This window comes from Lepus europaeus, chromosome 10, assembly GCF_033115175.1.
Source record: "Lepus europaeus isolate LE1 chromosome 10, mLepTim1.pri, whole genome shotgun sequence".
NCBI lineage: Eukaryota > Metazoa > Chordata > Mammalia > Lagomorpha > Leporidae > Lepus > Lepus europaeus.
Window position 1 is genome coordinate 27,630,484 of NC_084836.1, and position 11,068 is coordinate 27,641,551.

Genomic DNA, 11,068 nt, shown 5'->3' on the forward strand with positions numbered 1-11,068 from the left:
GAGAGATGGAGAAACAGGAAGGGAGGGAGGGAGGGAAGGATGGGGGGGGGAGGGAGAGAGAGAGAGAGAGAGAAACAGAATCTTTGATCCCCAAACTGACCCAATAGCCAGGTCTGGGCCAGTTCAAAGCTAGAATCCTGGATCTCCATCTGCATCTCCCATGTGGGTGCAGGGGTCCAAGTACTTGGGCCATCTACTGATTTACAAGGTATATTAACAGGGAGCTGGTTTGCAGATGGAGATGCCAGGAGTCAAACTGGCACTCACATGGGATCCTGGTTTTGCTGGCAGTGGTTTAATTCACTGTGCTACTATGCCACCCCCCACCCCAAATATGGGATGCTTCATGCATTTGCATGTCATCCTTGTGCATGGGTCATGCTAATCTCTGTACCATTCCAATTTTTGTGTATGTGCGGCCAATGCGAGCACAAAGTCTCTTAAATTCTTAATTTCCTTATTTTGGAAATAGAGATGATGTGGTATTTGCTGCAAGGATACAATTAATTAATGACTAATACAGCTAGTTCAATGCAGGGCACAATAGAAACCCCCATTGTATGCAGCTATTTTTTTTCAAGGTAAAAAAGTATTTAAATCCGTGATTGTTCATTTGTATGTCTGCATACAGGCAAATGAGGGGTTTTCAAAAAGTTCATGGAAAGCATACATTATGAACAAAATGCATTTCAATATTTTTACCAAAATAAACTCATCATTAATTCCATTTTTCATGAACTTGAAGTGCCCTCATATGTGTATATATACATATATTCATTTCTGTTATTACTGATTTCTCAGTAAATGGTTAATCTAAAAGTATTTGGTGCAGAAACAAGGACGTGATGTCTTTTTTTTTTTTTTTTTTTTGACAGGCAGAGTGGATAGTGAGAGAGAGAGACAGAGAGAAAGGTCTTCCTTTTTGCCATTGGTTCACCCTCCAATGGCCGCTGCGGCCGGCTCATCTCGCTGATCCGAAGCCACGAGCCAGGTGCTTCTCCTGGTCTCCCATGCGGGTGCAGGGCCCAAGGACTTGGGCCATCCTCCACTGCCTTCCCGGGCCATAGCAGAGAGCTGGCCTGGAAGAGGGGCAACTGGGATAGAATCTGGCGCCCCAACCGGGACTAGAACCTGGTGTGCCAGCGCCGCAAGGCGGAGGATTAGCCTGTTAAGCCACGGCACCGGCCCTGATGTCTTTTTCTTTTTGTCTGATATCTTTTTCTTTTTACAACAACATTTAGAGCAGATTACAGGAATTTACAATTTTAAACACGAATTCTGTATCATTGGAATCTCATTCTGGTTCATAGCATCTCTCCTCCCTTCTGCCCTCCGCTGGGTCCAGTGTGGGAGAGAGGAGGGTCCAGCATCTCTTACCTGCTCCTCCCAGCTACCACATATCTTTAGCCCTTACTCTAGTTGTGTCAGGGCCAACATTGCTGGGGTGTTGGCATTCCTGTGTGACAGTTGCTCATAAGCTAGTGGCACATTGTAGGTCTATGGGGGACTCCATGGGGTCTCCTGATTGTGCAGTTCAGTGACCTGGAAGATCTGTCTCTGGATAGATTTCCTCCACCTCCCTCAGGTACACTCACAGCCTGTCAACTAGGCTCTATCTCTTCAGCAGGTAACCATTTGTCTCCGTGCAATGTGTAGTTTTATGGGGACTGTGAGATGCATTTCAAAAATAATCCTATTACCATTAGATAACTTAAGCAATTAATCCCTGTGATATTTCTTTCTTTCCCTGTTTCTGGAACATTCTGCCATTGATCATTGTTGATCCGCTTTTCTGGTTCTCTCACTTGGCATGCAGCTTTTATATCCCCATGGACCACTACTTGAGGGTATATTCTGCCTTTTCAACTGCATCAGGACTTATGCCTCCAGACAAAATCTTGGCCTCAGGCTGCTTGGTTTCAACACAGGCTCACTCTTGACCACATGATCCATTCTACACATCCAGCAAAAACTATGAGTGCCTCCCTGCTACTTGCAAAGTATCAGCAGTGGCTCTTTATTTTTTTTTTTAAAGACTTATTTATTTATTTGAAAGTCAGAGTTACACTGAGAGAGGAAAGGGGAGCGGGGAGAAAGAGAGAGTTGTCTTCCGTCCGATGGTTCACTCCCCAATTGACACCAATTGCTGGAGCTGCACCGATCCAAAGCCAAAAGCCAAGAGCTTCTTCCGGGTCTCCCACATGGGTGCAGGGGCCCAGGGTCTTGCACCATCTTCCACTGCTTACCCAAGCCATAGCAGAGAGCTGGATTGGAAGTGGAGCAGCCAGGTCTCAAATCCCATATGGGATGCTGGCACTGCAGGCCAGGGCGTTAACCCGCTGTGCCACAGCACCGGCCCCATTTTTTTTTTTTTAAGATTTATTTATTTATTTGAAAGTCAGAGTTACACAGAGAGAGGAGAGGGAAAGCGAGAGCAAGATCGAGAGTGAGAGAGAGAGAGAGAGAGAGAGCAAGCAGTAGCTCTTAAGCAATTGCTATTCTAATAGGGGAGAGAGGCAGAGAGCACTGAGATGACCTGGTGACACTTTCTGCTCTGTGCCAGAGGGTCCTGTCTTGTGCTATTTCCTCTTCTCTCCATATGATTGTTAGGATGGAAAGATGATTAGAAGAGAAGTTAAGAACTCTGGCCTCAGAATCAGCCCTTAAGGCATTCGGATTTGGCTGAAAAGCCCATGAGAGTATTTCAGGCATGGAAAGCCAAGACACTCTGGCAAAAAAAAAAAAAAAAAAAAATGACCTAAATGAAAGATCTCTGCAAGTGAGATCCCAGTGGAAAGAACAGGTCATCAAAGAATGAGGTACCTTTCTCTGAAGGGAGGAGAGAACTTCCACTTTGACTATGACCTTGTCTAAATATGATCAGAGTTGGCAAATTCAAAAGGCTTCCATAGCCTTGGCAACTCATGACAAGAGCCTAGGGTGATTACTGACGCCATAAACAAGAGTGTCAATTTGTTAAGTCAACAACAGGAGTCACTGTGCACTTACTCCTCATGTAGGATCTCTGTCCTTAATGTGCTGTACATTGTGATTTAATGCTATAACTAGTACTCAAGCAGTATTTTTCACTTTGTGTTTCTATGTGGGTGCAAACTGTTGAAAGCTTTACTTAATATATGCTAAATTGATCTTCTGTATATAAAGAGAATTGAAAATGAATCTTGATGTGAATGGAAGGGGAGAGGGAGCTGGAGAGGGGAGGGTTGCGGGTGGGAGGGAAGTTATGGGGTGGGGGGAGCCATTGTAATCCATAAGCTGTACTTTGGAAATTTATATTCATTAAATAAAAGTAAAAAAAAAAAAGAAGAAGAGAAGCTAAGAGATAGATAGATAAATAGATGGATAGACAGACTGACCAACAAAATTCCCTTTCATAGCAAGTCTTCTCCCATCAGCCCTCATGACCTAATCACCTCTTAACGATTCCAACTCTGTTAACATTATTGCATTGGGGATTGAATTTCTAACTATTTTAAACTTGAGGGACAGTCTCTAACTGCCACACTCTGCACAAGTGCTGTGGTAAGACTCCACATGCTTTATCTCATTGAATCTTCACCCAGTCAAGGGTGAGCTATTAGCCAAGTGAGTTTGCCAGTGTTACTGCCCCATTATACAGATGAGGAAATGGATTCTGAAGGGGCTCTGTCCCATTGTCCACACATAGTGAGAAGCCCAGCTCTACTTAGAATTAGATCTTCATTGCTCAATGAAATTGAGCACTTACCATGAGCTAATGATACATTAAACATGTTTCAGGTAAGTGGTTGTTTTTTTTTTTTTTTTTTTTTTGGACAGGCAGAGTGGACAGTGAGAGAGAGAGACAGAGAGAAAGGTCTTCTTTTGCCGTTGGTTCACCCTCCAATGGCTGCTGCGGCCAGCGCGCTGCGACTGGCACACTGCGCTGATCCGAAGGCAGGAGCCAGGTGCTTCTGGTCTCCCATGGGGTGCAGGGTCCAAGCACTTGGGCCATCCTCCACTGCCTTCCCAGGCCACAGCAGAGAGCTGGCCTGGAAGAGGGGCAACCGGGACAGAATCCGGTGCCCTGACCGGGACTAGAACCCGGGGTGCTGGCGCCGCTAGGCGGAGGATTAGCCTGTTGAGCCACGGCACCGGCCTCAGGTAAGTGTTTTACTTACCTTTTCTTTCTAAAAAATATTTATTTATTTATTTGAAAGAGTTTCGCAGAGAGAGAGAGAGGTAGAGAGAGGTCTTCCATCTGCTGGTTCACTCCTCAATTGGCCACCTCCTCTGGGTCTCCCAAGCAGGTGCAGGGGCCCAAGGACTTGGGCCATCTTATACAGTTTTCCCAGGCCAAAACAGAGAGCTGGGTGGGAAGTGGAGCAGTTAGGACATGAACCAGCGCCCGGATGGGATGCCGGCACTGCAGGCACAGCTCTGGCCCTTACTTACCTTTTCAATTCTTCTAAGGTTATTATCAAATCTCACCAAAGTGTAAACCTGATAAGAACTTGGACGTGATTATATAGCAAGAAAATAAATGACTAGAATGTAAGTCTTTGGAGGGAAGGGAGCTTATGTTTTCCATCTTTCACACCCAGATGTAGCACAATGCCTCAGAGTTAGGAGAGGTTTTGTAAATAATGTTTGGTAAATTAGTGAATGCTGCATGTAGATATAAAAGAAACTAAATGTAAAAAATGGTAGTCTAAATCAGGAGTGGGGAAGCTTTTTTTCTGCAGAGGGCGATTTGGATAGTTGTAACATTATTTGTGGGGCATATAAAATTATCAGCTTAAAAACTAGCCTGCTATAGATTCCTTAAATTTCAAGTCCTATCTGCGGCTGCTTTGTCAGTGTCAGAACAAATTATTTTGTGGTCTCATACACCAGAAAGGCTAGACTTTCCCCTCTCCTGATCTGAGTGAATCCATATTCTTGGCAGAGACTAAAAGGGGTTGGGAGAGGAAGAGAGATAATGACAAATAGGATGAGAAAGAAAAGGCTGCATGGATCCTGTTGGATTTGAATGGACTTGGAATATGGCTAAGGAATCAATACTTATTGTAGTTTCCAAGGGAGGCTCCCCCTTTTATTCTCAGAGCCACACTCATGAAAATCTGCATGTTCAATTATTTAGGGACATTAAATAGAGTATAATTTCAAGTTAATTACTTGTTAGAGAAAAGCATCCCTTTGTAATATTGTAATTTCTCTTTTGGTGTATTGGATGTTTTTAAGAAAGGCTCTCCTCAAAGGCAAAAAGCACTTGAGTTGGGTCATTTGTCTTCAAGCCTTCCCCTTCTCTGATAGCCACTGAATATCTCATCATCACTCAATTTTCAGGGCAGTGTTTGTACCAATACTTCCAGGTATTCCCACCATCTTAGGAATGCTGATTGACAGGTACCTAGACTCATAACTGCTCTTTATAATTTCAGTTCCTGACCTTTATCCTTTCAGTTCCTGATCTGAGATTCATAGATTCCAGAAAGGGTCCAGAGTATTTATGATTCCTATAAAATTATTAGTAAAGCTTTAGTGCCTTTCCACTTTTTGAGTTAGGGTTTTCAGCAAATTATTCTACTTTTAAATATTTTAAATATAAAAAATCCCACCATTGATATTCTTATTTCCAAGAATCAATCACTACTAATATTTTTTCCATGCAAAATCTAGGATTTTTTTTGCCATTGGTATATTTTTAAGAGTATACAAGAACTATACAAATTCAAGTTTTCTTTTTTATAAGTCTTACAAAAATCTATCATTTAAAAATTAATAATATTTATTCTTTGGTTGATTAATCATTATTGACATTAACATTGTTGATGGCTAAGTTTAAAGGTACTGATCTGTTCTAATCCTGTATGGCTGCGTTCTGTGTACTTAGAGTCTCCCATGCAGTGTCACCTGGTATCTGAGACACAGTTACAGTTAATTAATGGTATGAATGGCTACATTGTTGTTCCAAATTAATCCCAGTGACTTACTTGTATTTTCATTATTTTGAATTAAAAAAATCAAGGATAGTGTACTTTTTTTTTAAACACACACACACATACATTCACAGTCAATTTTTATTTAAAGCTTGTTAAATGAAAGTTTCTGCTTTGATAGAAATAAGAACCCATTTATTCATCCCCTTGTAGAGATAATGTTAAATGCATGTTCTAGAATAATGATGTATTTATTTTAGGAATATATCCATATAATTATTTAAAAATATTTTATTTATTTGAAAGGCAGATTGAGAAAGAGAGGTAGAGAAAGAGAGAGAGACAGAGAGAGAGAGATTGATCTTCCATCTGCTGTTCACTCCCTAAATGGCTACAACAACCAAGGCTGGTTCAGGTGGAAGCTAGAAACCATTAACTCCATCCTGATCTCCTACATTGGTAAAAAATGCCCAAGCACTTAGACTATCTTCCACGACTTTATTCTTTTTTTAAAATTTTTTATTTATTTATTTTATTATTTTTTTTATTTTTATTTTTTGACAGGCAGAGTGGATAGTGAGAGAGAGAGAGAGATAGAGAGAAAGGTCTTCCTTTTGCCGTTGGTTCACCCTCCAATGGCCGCTGCGGCCGGCTCATCTCGCTGATCCGAAGCCACGAGCCAGGTGCTTCTCCTGGTCTCCCATGCGGGTGCAGAGCCCAAGGACTTGGGCCATCCTCCACTGCCTTCCCGGGCCATAGCAGAGAGCTGGCCTGGAAGAGGGGCAACTGGGATAGAATCCGGCGCCCCAACTGGGACTAGAACCCGGTGTGCTGGTGCCACAACACGCCTTTATTCTTTTAGACAATTTCCAAGGAACCAAGTCTTAGACTTCTCTGAAAGTAAAGGCTGAGACATTTTATTTGAAAAATGGTTCTGGAGAGGAAGAATGAGATAGGGAATAAGGAAATGCCCAGATACAGATGAGATATTGATTTGGCCACTGCTTTTTTTCCATCTCATTGGAATCTTTTGAGATGTCTTCCCCCCACACCACCCCCCCCCCCCCAGGAAAAAAAAAAAAGCCTGCCCAGAAGACACCAGAAGGGAACTCTCCAATATTAGCTTTGGTCATTTATTGGTCAGGGGTAGTCTCATGGCACTAACTATTGTGTTGGCCAATTTATTTTGTTACCATAATGGGATTGCTGAGGTGGATTTCTTATAGAGAGGAGAGGTTTATTTTGTTCACAGTTCAGGAGTTTCAGGTCTAAGATTGGGCAACCCAATTGACTTGAGGGCAGTGGAAGGCAAAGTGGAGTACATATTAGAATGAGTGGTCCCATCTTGAGTCAGAAACAGAGAGAGTGGATGGGGTCAATCTCAGGCTTTTCTAACAACCCCTTGTGAGAACTACTTTCCAAGGTCATACCCCAATGACCTGACAACCTCCCACCAGGCCACACCTCATAAAAGTTCTACCTCCTGCCGGCGCCGCGGCTCACTAGGCTAATCCTCCGCCTTGCGGCGCTGGCACCCCGGGTTCTAGTCCCGGTCGGGGCACCGGATTCTGTCCCGGTTGCCCCTCTTCCAGGCCAGCTCTCTGCTGTGGCCAGGGAGTGCAGTGGAGGATGGCCCAAGTGCTTGGGCCCTGCACCCCATGGGAGACCAGGATAAGCACCTAGCTCCTGCCATCGGATCAGCGTGGTGCGCCAGTCACAGCGCGCCAACCGCGGCGGCCATTGGAGGGTGAACCAACGGCAAAAGGAAGACCTTTCTCTCTGTCTCTCTCTCTCTCACTGTCCACTCTGCCTGTTTAAAAAAAAAAAAAAAAGTTCTACCTCCTTCCTGTAGCATTCTGGAGACCAAGACTTCAGTACATGGGCCTTTGGGGAGACATTCCATATCCAAGCCATAAAGTACCTTCTTACCTCTGGGTCATAATATTAATGTCAAGCAGGTACCCCTAGGTATACTGTAGCTTGGCATAAGAGAAGACCTGGACAGGAAGTCAGAAGTAAATGGTGGGAGTCCAGGTGAGACACAGTCAGCACCCATGTGATGCTAGACAAAGACTACATGGAAATCAGTACCTAAGCAGTGCCTGCTGTGGTGCTTGGGGCAGAGAGGATGTATATATGAGAGGTAATCCAGTACACAGGCAAAGAATGTTTTGGTAATGTAGACCCAGACTAGGAAATATTTTTAGTAACTTACTATTTTTTTGTACCAAAAATAACAGCCTGATCTTATGTCTGTTCTTATGTTCAAATTCATGTCCAGGTGTATTTGACATATTGATGGGAAAGACTTGGGAGAGTCTATTTGTATGCATCTTTTGCTGAGTTCTTTTTTCCTCAAGGTAAGGGAAAGCGATTTTTAGGTGTAAGAACCTAAACAGAGCCATGGAAGCAATGGAAAGACCAGATGGTAGCTACTCCAAGATAAAGTCTGAAGTCTATGGACGAAGAAGCCCAGACAGAAGGGGCAGGATCTGTTTGTGAGGGATTCAATACTTTGATACCCTGTAGTATAAGCTCTGTGACAACGAAGTAGGGGAGTTGAGAATTCTTCCTATTTCTGCATGATCCTACAGAGAAGATCGAATGTTTATAATGTAATAAACACAGTATGAATGTTTATCAGAGTGCTGTTCCATAGGGTCTGATCACCCTGGATACTAAGAAACTAAAAATGTTTTGGGGGAATGCTAGCAGCTGTCATAATTGAAAATTGGCCAGTAGGACTCAGAGATTGAACCAACCTTCAAAGGTGGTGCAGGGGAGGTCCAACAAATAGGCAACAGGAAGAAGGCTTGGCAAGTGGGCAAAGTTCAAGATACAGCTGCAGCCAGCCCTAGTACTGGTAACCATTGAGCGAGAGTGGAGAATTTGGCAAGTAGGTTATATCAGGAGAGAATAAATAATATTCACAGCCTATAAGAAATGACACACAGAGTAGGAATCCAAGATGAAGCTCAGCAGGGCTTGTGGAGGAACAAATATCTAAAACAGATGTAATTACAAGGCAACTAGGGTAGAGTTCAGTTACTGAAAATAACTGAAGTTGAGACTGACTTGTCTAAGGCTCCATTCAGTTCCTCTGCCTGGGATATGTTTGGAAGGCAAAGAGACTGTTTAGTAGCTAAACATCACTCAGGCAGCAGGGGTAGGGAATCACATGTGTCTTCACAGGGGAATAACCAATAAACTCTGTTTGTCTGAATCTATTAACAAGGCAGCAGAGCCCAAATGGTTAAAGCCTTTGCAGAGGGTCTGATAGAGGATCATTTCTCATTTTCATCTTTTGCCCCACTTCTCCTCCTCTGCTAATAGAAGTACTTTTTAATGTGGGATCCCCTAAATTCCCGGATGTTAGCATGTGACCCAAGTCCAGGCAATCAGAGTAATCTATTTCTTGGCTTGGGTTAGGCAGGAAAATTTAGAAAGGCCAACTGGATTCTTCTTAGAGATCTGGTATTTAGGTACTGAGGCAGAAGGGCTTTGTCTTAGTCTTGGATCACAAGCTACTTAAAAAAAAAAAAAAAGATGATGTAGATTTCAGTTGCTTCCTTGGCTTTCCTGGATGTACAAGGAAAGCCATCCATAGTAAGAGAGAGTGAACTCAATATTAAGAGAAAATAAAAAATGAATAGAGACGAAAGATGGACATAGAGAGACAGAGTCCCAAGGACAACGTAGACCCTGAATTCAGCCATGCCTAAAGCCAAAGCTATCTGTGCTCTTTTGTAGCTCAACAAATTTTGCTTTATTTAAGCCAGTGTCCAGCAAACTTGAGTCCGTTTTCTCTAATTTATAATGGAAGGAGATCAGACTAAAACATTTGTTTTTTTACTTCCTCATAGCAGTGCATAGCTGCTGTTTGCTTCTACAATTAGTCTGAAATGTAGAGTTTGCACTGAAAATGTTCCCCCTTTTCTGATCGCCATTGCTCATGAGGACACACTGACCACCTGGGTGAGCAGATGGCCAGTGCTCCTGCCTGGCAGAAGCCTCGGTGTTGTCAGATTTGGGTTACTGCTCAGAACCGCTCTCGACAAATGCTTATTCTTTGGAGCTTGCTCCAGCCTCTTTTGCAAGGTCTTTTCAGACTGTGGATAAAACCTTCAGCTCTTTTGTCTTTGTACAAATCTACAACTCAAATCCGGACCTTTCTTCTGAAACTGGATAGCTGTTTTTTCTCTATTTGTGTGTTCAGTGATCAGCTCACACTCAGCAAGTCTGGAAGAGCACTCAGCAGTCCCCTGGTACTGGTGATGGCAATGCCATGGTGCCGTCACCTGCTGTAAAGGAGTTCAGGACAGGTCACCCTAAAATATACCACTTTGGCATGTTGATTACTTTGAGCCGGATACACTTGAGAAAACAGCCATTGAAGGAAGGGCTTTCTGATCTCCCATTTTTATAAACCTAAAATAGGCCATAAAGTTTCCCATGAGAGTGATGCTTTCTCTGTACCAGCAAGGGAATAACATCCTTACCCTCCGAAGCTGGGAACTGATGCTGGAATGGACCTGTAGAAATAACCTTACTGGAACAACCTTGATTTTCCACTACTTTTCTCTCCCATTCTATATACCTGCTAGTGATTTCTCCACAACTTATTGCCCCTGCTCAAACTTCTTCGCCTTGTCATTTCTTCACAAATTGATTGTTTCTTTATCTAGACAAAAGGTATAAAAGCGTCTGCACTGGCTTTCTCTTTAGATCTTCATGCTCTTATAAGAGTCCCCATATACATGTAGATTCTCATAAAACTTGTATGCTTTTCTCTTGTTAATATGTCTTATGTCCATTTAATTCTTAAACTTAGCTGGAAATTCTAAGAGGGCAAAGGATACTTTTTCTTCCTTACCCAATAGCCCCCTTTAATCCATATTTGCTCCTTTTATGTTGCAATAATGAAATTCTGGAGACTGAGTACTTAAGAAAATAGGTTTGTTTAGCTTATAGTTCTGGATGCTCAAGAGCATGATGCTGACATTTGCTCCGTTCTGGCGAGGGCCTCATGGTGGATGGTACCACTACAGTAGAAGCATGTGTGGGAATCATGAGCGGTGCATATGGAATATGGATTCAAGCAAAGGGCCCAGGCTCCCATTCCCCTGGGAACTAATCCAAACTCATCT

The 11,068-nt window shown here is 42.9% G+C and overlaps 1 non-coding gene across 1 annotated transcript; it reads right to left on the minus strand.

The window, feature by feature from the left end:
* Window positions 1-328: 328 nt before the first annotated feature.
* LOC133769231 (U6 spliceosomal RNA) lies at window positions 329-432 on the minus strand. Its single transcript, XR_009867131.1, has one exon. It is a non-coding gene; the product is annotated as a U6 spliceosomal RNA (small nuclear RNA).
* Between the last annotated feature and the right edge of the window lie 10,636 nt (window positions 433-11,068).